We start from the raw sequence: 8461 nt of genomic DNA on the forward strand, positions 1-8461 counted from the left end.
GTGGGATCGACCGTCACATTATAACGCCCCATGGCTGAAAGAGCGAGCATGTTTGGTGTGACGAGGATTCGAACCCACGACCCTCAGATTGCAAGTCGAGTGCCCTAACCACCTGGCCATGCCGGGCCTTTTAAGAATAATAAAACAAAACACTTTTCAGGGTTAATGATGATAGTGTAACTCTTCAAAATCGTCTAATTCATTGACAAGCTGTAAATCCAAAAATTAAGACTCGTATTTCCTTCTTGTCGAAATTGAAAATGTTGGTGATGAGAAAATACATTGTATTTTGTTAGACATTTAGCCTTCTGCCGATGAGCTTAGAGAAGTAGATTATTGTTATTATAATATTATTTATTCTTTGGATACCTTTATAAATAAAGGTTAATTGTGGTGAGTAAAGGACACTCCAAACCCCATGTATATGATTTTTGAATTGTTTTGTGATGAGTTAAATTAAACATTTTAATAATGCTCAGTATTTCTGATGTAAATTACTTGATAACCCACATGATTATTTAAGTATATTCTTATTACTCTAATCTGGTGTATTTAGTTCCTGGAGGAAGTGGTTTATATTTCGACCCATTCCGCAAGCCCAAGAGGATCAGAACTGCATTCTCTCCTTCTCAACTCCTCAAACTGGAACATGCCTTCGAAAAGAATCATTACGTAGTGGGTGCTGAAAGAAAACAGCTTGCTCATAGTCTAAGTCTTACTGAAACTCAGGTATGGTTGAAACAAAATTTAAGCCTTATTGAAACACAGATATGGTTCAAACAAAGTCTAAGTCTAACTGAAATTCAAGCATGGAACTCTGTCCATCCCTCTAAAATGCGTGGTTCATGCACACACGACTATATTAAGCTACAGATTAAGTCCCTAGCTCAACTTACTTATCAACATAGTTATTTTCGGTAAATAAAACTTGGGAAATCTTTGTTTTGCTATTCACAATATTTCTCTGTTCTCACTCTTTATAAATTTGATTCAGTAAAATTACGTTTATATAATGAAGAAATTCCTTGTATAGCATTCCATACGCCTAACATAACTAAAAAAACATGTGTTGCATTCAAACCGATCTCGTTTCCCACTCAGAAAAATGGCAGTGCATGTTTAATAGGTTCACCTGCCTATCAAAACCATGTAGAAGCAAAAAGTAACGTCTTTATCAATGTGGTATTGTATGTGAGAGATAGCGTGATAAGTTGACTTATCTAGGGTCGTTTTGCAACCAGACCCGTTACTTGTCTTAACAGTAGTCTCTATAAAAAAACAAAAGAGTGAGCTTAACGAATTTTATAGTGCAACAGATGTTTGTAGGGATTTTCATTTAAAACTATTTAATTTAATGCAAACGATTTTAAATCTAGGTTATTCCCTAATTGTTTTTGTTTGTTTGTTTGTTTCCTCAACTCAGTATGTATGGGCTGAGCATGCAGGTGAGCATCTTGCAAAGGCAGATCGTTTTGTTAGACAAAACTACGCGGCGCGTTTAGAAGGATGTATGCCTAAGGGATCTGTTGTTACTAGGCTTACGATCACTACACAGTACTCTAGATTCAAGCCTTGTTTGTAAATAGTGAAGTTGACTTCTGATTAGACCGGAGCGCCTAGGAACCAATTTCCAACGCCCAGCATATGTTTGTGTATATTAGCGTGGTTCCAGCACCTGCCTTAGTGAAGTTGAAAAGAATTAACCATAATCTCACTGTATCCTGTGAGAAAAACTAATAATTTTTAAAGACTACGTTTTGCCAACAAAAAACTAAAAGGAAGCCTGTTGTTATAAATTATGTGATTATCTTGGACGATATAACGAGTTTATGTTCATTTTACTGCGAATAAATAAATAATATTTTACCAGCTTTTGCATTGCTAAGAGAATACTCGATATATGTTTCATCACTAAATGTACGTTTAAATACATGTTAAAAAAACGTTGGTGTTTCTGAGTCACTTAAGACCAACTACTATAAAAATGGGTTCAAAATATGAAAGATATACTAGTTATCAATTTCTGAGATACTATTATACAGGTTATACTTTTGGAAATACTCCGACTCTCTAGCTGTGCCTTAATTCTAACTTTCCTTTGATCCATATATATTATATTCTATTCATAAATACTCTGATTTTCGAGGCTAAGAAAATATCGCTATGCTTTTAATCTGTTTACTGTTGATTTAATTATTGGTTACATTTTGGTTCGTTGTTTTGTCTTCAATTGATATATAACCTCTTATGCCCTAGTGTGAAACTCCCTAAACTTATCGTTGAAGCGACAATGTTTTCACTAACTTTACTGGCGTTATTTGGTGACGTATAGTTTCTCATTTCACCATGCACGAAACATGATACTTGTGGAACATTTAAAGATATCAGTAAATGTTTTACGTGATACCATAATTTAAAAATCAATATAGAGTGAACTTAACTAAAACGTTGACTTAATCAATTCCGTTTTTAGTGTAAAGAATTTTAAAACCGACTCAACGTACTTCTACTTTGGAGTAAATGTTTTTTTCAAGACGACCGAAGTTACTCCTTCTGTAGGCTAAAGAAGCTACTCCTTCTGTAGACTAAAGAAGCTACTCCTTCCGTAGACTATAGAAGCTACTCCTTCTGTAGACTAAAGAATTTAAAAAAAAACCTAGCCTAATCCTTGTTTAAAATAAATCGTTTTAAAAATAACTTAGCTTATTCCTATTTTAGAACACAGACATGAAAAACAAGTTAGCCTACGCCTTCTTTAGTAAAGAATATTAGGATCAACTTTAACAGTAGAACAGCTAATTAATATCAAATAATAAAACAAAATGAAAAGGTGTCAGCTGAAACGGTAACAAATATGCATTTCTGTTGTTTAGGTTGATACTAATTACCTAATAAAAATTAAGACATAAATAGAAAATGCTTTCTATTGGATCGAAGAAAAAACAACTTAAAAAGAGTGTTGACATGGTTTATGGCTTTGATTCATTAAGGACATTTAATTTAATCTTAATATGGAATATAAAAAAGGACATGGAGTAAATACATTTAGCACCATCTTAAAGAGGAATATTGGAAATAGCACAGAATATTTAAAACAATCTTAATATTAAATATAACACAGAATACATTTAATATCATCTTAATATTGAACATCTTATATATATTGCGAACCGTGGCATCTGTCCATACGTTCGTCTGTCTTCCGTTTGCAGGCAAAGCTCAGCGTTCATTTTTGAAATGACGGGAGAACAGGTATGAATAATGTTGATGCTAAATTTTAATTTGCAAACAGAGTATTCTACACTGAACTATTAGAAAGCAATGACACTATAATTCACATTTCAAAATGTGACGTAACTCATTGTTGGACAGCTCTTAGCATGACTGAAATGCTCAACAATTACTTTTCGCGGTGGACGGTATAAGTAGCTCAGAGCTTTTGGCTCTGAGTGATACCAAGAGTGCAACACAATTAACCTTTCTAAAGTCCATAAAATAAGTTAAATTGATAGATTAGCTTAAACGTTTCCCTCACTGGGGACGGGTACTTTTGTTTGTTTCAAATAACACAGAATACATTTAACAGCATTTTAACGAAGAACATGGAATATAACATAGAATGCATTTAACAAACACGTTAATAATAAACATTGTAAATATCACAGAATACATTTAACGCCATTTTACTGATGAACACTTAAAATAACTAAGGATATATTTAATACCATCTTAATACTAAATATTCTAAGTATCAAAGAATACACCTAACGTCATTTTAATATTGATCATCAGAAATAAGGCATAACACATGTAACAACAATCTTAACAGTGAACATAGAAAAGAATACAGAATGAAAATACTTTGTTGTATGACATGAAAAGTGTCAAGAAAGAATGATATTGTCAGGAGCTCGGTTTGAATGTAAACTTCTTACATTGCTGAAGCAATCGAATAATTTAACAACATGAAATAATTATCCTACATAGCAAGAAAAAATATTAAGGCAACAGTACTTTTTTAAAAAATTGCAAATCGTTACTTCACAGCTTTTGTACAAAATATAATCATGGTGGACTATCAGAATGCTTATCTTCTACATGGCCTTGTGGTTAGCATGTCGGAGAGCGAATCGAAGGGTACAGGGTTCGAGACATGATGCTACTGAGCCCGCTTCACTTCTTCTTCATCTGGATTCGGTCCATGTTTTGGACCAGGGAGAGTTAGGTTCAGCGTTGACCTCTTCACATTACCAACTGTGGACGCTGTTTAAAGATGGCGGTCAATCCCTATATTCGGCTCAAACAGCCAGACAATGCCCATGCAGTGACGGGTGCTGTGAGCTGACTGCCTTCTCTTTGGTTAGTAGTTCAACAGTAGGGACGGCTATACCTTCCTGAATCCTAGAGGTACTAACCTAGCCGTTAGATTTTGTGTGCAGAAAGTGCTGTTGATATTCAGTAGTACAATTATGTCTTTAGATGTGTCTAGAATCACCGAACAAGTGTTTATTATTCTTCACATCATTTAGAAAACAAAACACATTTATTTACTTAAATAAATGGATCAACTAGGCTACTATCATTTTGTTGAATATTTTATTTTTATTTTTCCAATAGAAGGACAAAACTATTAATTTCATATTCATATAAAAAATAAACCTTATTATAATCACTCTCCAGGACTTATAAAGCTAAATTCAGGGTTCGATCCCTGCTTATGGCGAGCATAGATAGTCTATTGAACAGCTTTGCACTTAACCAAATTTTCATTAAAGTTAGTAATAATGAACATGCAAGTTTGGTCATATTGAACAACAGTGATTACACCGTCTCGAGCACATATTCTTGATTACGTTCATCACTGATTACACTACATTGATCATGTTCGTTAATAATGAACACATATTATAGATTATGTTTAATAATGATTACGAACATTGCATCTAGCTGTGGCTTTCTTGTAAAAAATACGCCTTATTCACTATGGATGATGATCGGAACAACATCACAAGCATAATAAACTTGTTCTAATACACTTGAAGTCATCGTTGTTATTAATTAATCTTATGAATCTGAGCCGGGCATGGCTTAGTGGTCAACATGCTCTGGACTGTGTAACATAGAAGTTATTGCCTGCGTCCCATTGTCGCAAAACTCTCCGCACTTTGGGGTTTTAGATGCGTTACAAGTACGAAGATCAAATTCACCTATTCGGTTAGACAAAAGGACCCAAAGAGTCAGCAGTGGATATCGACTGTCTTCTCTCATTTCAAAATTAGGGACATCTATGTGTAGGTTGCGCAGGTAGCCCTTGTATTGCTCCGTGCGAATATTCTATAACAAAAACCACAGTTTATAAATCTGTAAGATGATGTAAGCTTTCTGGGCCCAAGAAATAGTTTCATAGTAAAACTGAATGCCATGTAGGAGAAATTTCATTTTTCCTCTCTTGAGTCCGTTAATTTAGCCATAAATTTGAACCTGTGGAAAAATTTCCTATGAACCTTTTCCCCTAGTGATACGATTTCATGATGCAGAGAAATACACGAAATATGCAACTAAGTGCTTCGAATAATTTAATAGTAGATGTTAAATGTGTAGAAAAATAAACACTACTCAGTGAATTTCAATGATATCATTTCAGTATAAATTCAGTAGTTGGTGTTATTACTCTGAACGATATCTTATCCAATCTAATCGTGTTAGGTATTTAGGTTTAATAACTCAGGGGTGGTCAGAAATTAAAGTTATTTCTCTTCTTCTCAGGTGACACCATGCTTAAAGGCCAGATCAGGCAATCCTCTTACGATCCAGGAATACCTAACCCTAACTAAAACTGCGTCTATTTTTAACCAAATAGCTGAAAGTGCGGCTCGAACGTGGAATTATATTCCAAACCACAACCAGTAAGCCACGCACAGCCCTCGGAATAAAATAAGAGAAAAATACTATTATTATCCTTAGACCAATTCTTTGGAAAGCATGCAGAATAATGAAAATATTCTCAATAAATATTTGTTTAGGATAATGAACTGTTTCAAAACCATGTCTACACCATTTTGAAAAGTGCCATGCATTCAATTACACATTTTCTATTGTAATCAAATTTTTGGATATTTTGATTTAAAGAACTTCAAAAACTGGTATTATGGTGTGCCTTGTTCATTTATTTGCAATGTACACGGTTTGTCCTGATCTGGAGAACTAATTGCTCATTTATTCGTATCTACAAACTAATTTAATAAAAATTAAAAGCACCGAAATTTAAATCGTATCAGTAACGATGCATACATAATGAACAATTTATACTTCGTTAGGCTAACCTGTTGATCAAACAACGTGAAATGAGTTTTGGAAATAAATAACAAGTAGTTTTATTTATATATTAATTATGAACCTCTTTATTCACATTCTAGTACAACTACCTGCAGTCTTCTTTGTCGTGGCTCTTTATTATAAGTTCATTATATTTGTTAGAAGCCCGTAACTTCTCAATGGCTAGTGATTCGTTAAAGACCGATTACTCTCTGCTCATCTAAACACTTTCTTTATCATGACTTTCGTATTGATAATGTATTCCACGCAGGCGTGCAGGAACAATAGCAAAAGAGTCTTCCAATTAGGAACCTGTGAGTTCTGTGGCTTTGTTCTTTCCACAGAACGTTTAGTTTTCAATACGAACGAGGAGGAGCGTCTGAACTGTAACTCATTAGTGTTGACGAAGAACATCACCGGTTCACTAATTTGTGGGTGGAGACCAAGATGATAAGGCAAACAGGAAACTGGTATAATTTATCTCTTGAAACTATCACATGTGATTGCATACAGTTAACAATTTCCGTAATTTTGCATAGCTTGTTTTGAAGTGTCTCCACCCAATGATGAGTTGAAGAGCTGTTAAATCCGCTCTTTTTATCAAACAAGCATTATTATGAGCAAACTGATATTATCTGTAACTTCAAAAGAGATCATCATCTCTTCCTGCTCATACAAATTAATAATCAAAACCAAAGACAAGTTTCTAAGAGTTCAGTGTAACCTGACATAGACGCTTCGACACGCTTAACAAGCTCGACGCAACTTAAACGTACAAATTTCTAAGAAGTTCACTTACATATATGTTGAACGCATCTTTAAAAATCAAAGACGCTTCTGTTGAAAAGCAAAGCTTGTACTGCTGTGATGTTTCTCTTAAGAAGGTAATTAGATGACGATATATTGCAAACTATTATCACGAGGTGGGAATATTTTGATTACTAAGATGAACAGGTAATTCGCTCAGTAAAGCCATGAAATGACGATTATCACTAGGTCGTATTTTCCCATATAAAAAGTAACTAATAGTAAACATTTTTCACTTTTGTTTTTTGGTATTTTCAATTCGAAAAACACGTTATACGACACATGGGCTAAGCAGCCAGGTAATAGACCCCATAGTTCAGTTAGTTATAACTACTAATGAGACAAACGTCAAACAATCAGAAGCACCCCTCACCTACATGGCCACACCAAATAGTGGGGCTGACTGTCACTTTTATAACGCGCCCAATTGTGTAAGTGCTAAACACTGAACACACCTAGTCCCTTTTGTCAGAGCCTTGATGGTGTTCCCTGTTTTTCTGCTGTTTACTCTCCAGTTTAATTGTAAATTAAGAAGTTTGTCGGCTTTAATATTTTAAAGAAAACTGTTTGAAATGCTGACCAAAAGCTGGCAGTAACTTACATTGGCAGCAAATGGTTTGGTTTTGAATTTCGCGCAAAGCTACACGAGGACTATCTTCGCTAGCCGTCCCTAATTTAACAGTGAAATACTAGAGGGAAGGCAGCTAGTCATCACCACCCACCGCCAACTCTTGGGCTACTCTTTTACCACCGACTAGTGGGATTGACCGTCACATTATAACCCCACGGCTGAAAAGGTAAACACGTTTGGTGGGATGGGGATTCGAACCCGCGACAGCAAATAAAAAGCCTATTGTGGAACAACTATGTTCACCCGAAACATGCAATAAAGTATTCGTGCTACTGAAAACATCAAAGCTGTACCTTTCGTATGGTTTACATTATCATAATTAGTTTTAGCATAGCATTTAAGATAAACCCATGCCAGTTTTTCTGTGTTTTTTTTTATCATTTTATAACCTCGTCAATTTTAGCCGCACGATGGCGTGCTGCGCTTTGCGTGCCAGCGACCGTGTTGACAAGTGTTACGTAATTTGTACAACATTTAAGACCTTTCTTTTCGAACAGTACTCACTGAAATCCAGCTTCGTCGTTGTGAGTTTTCCAGGTGTGCGTGATAACTTCCAATGTCAGTTTCTGCAGCTGTATTATGCGTGAACTTCCACTGCTTGCGACATATCAAATATTGGCTCTGACTTCGTTGTTGTAACTGTCTAGTTGTCAAGGGCTAATGTTTACTTGATTTTGATTTTTCGTACATTTGTGATAAAATACTAAA

General features: G+C 34.9%; 1 long non-coding RNA gene across 1 annotated transcript in view; it reads left to right on the forward strand.

Moving 5' to 3' along the window:
- Window positions 1–8461, forward strand: part of LOC111086548 — a 59323-nt gene that overhangs the window by 22742 nt on the left and 28120 nt on the right. Inside the window, exon 2 of the long non-coding RNA XR_002611286.1 lies at window positions 557–729. This is a non-coding gene — a long non-coding RNA (uncharacterized LOC111086548). The remainder of the gene's footprint in view (window positions 1–556; window positions 730–8461) is intronic.

The sequence above is a fragment of the Limulus polyphemus genome, unplaced genomic scaffold (genome assembly GCF_000517525.1).
Source record: "Limulus polyphemus unplaced genomic scaffold, Limulus_polyphemus-2.1.2 Scaffold1180, whole genome shotgun sequence".
Lineage (NCBI taxonomy): Eukaryota > Metazoa > Arthropoda > Merostomata > Xiphosura > Limulidae > Limulus > Limulus polyphemus.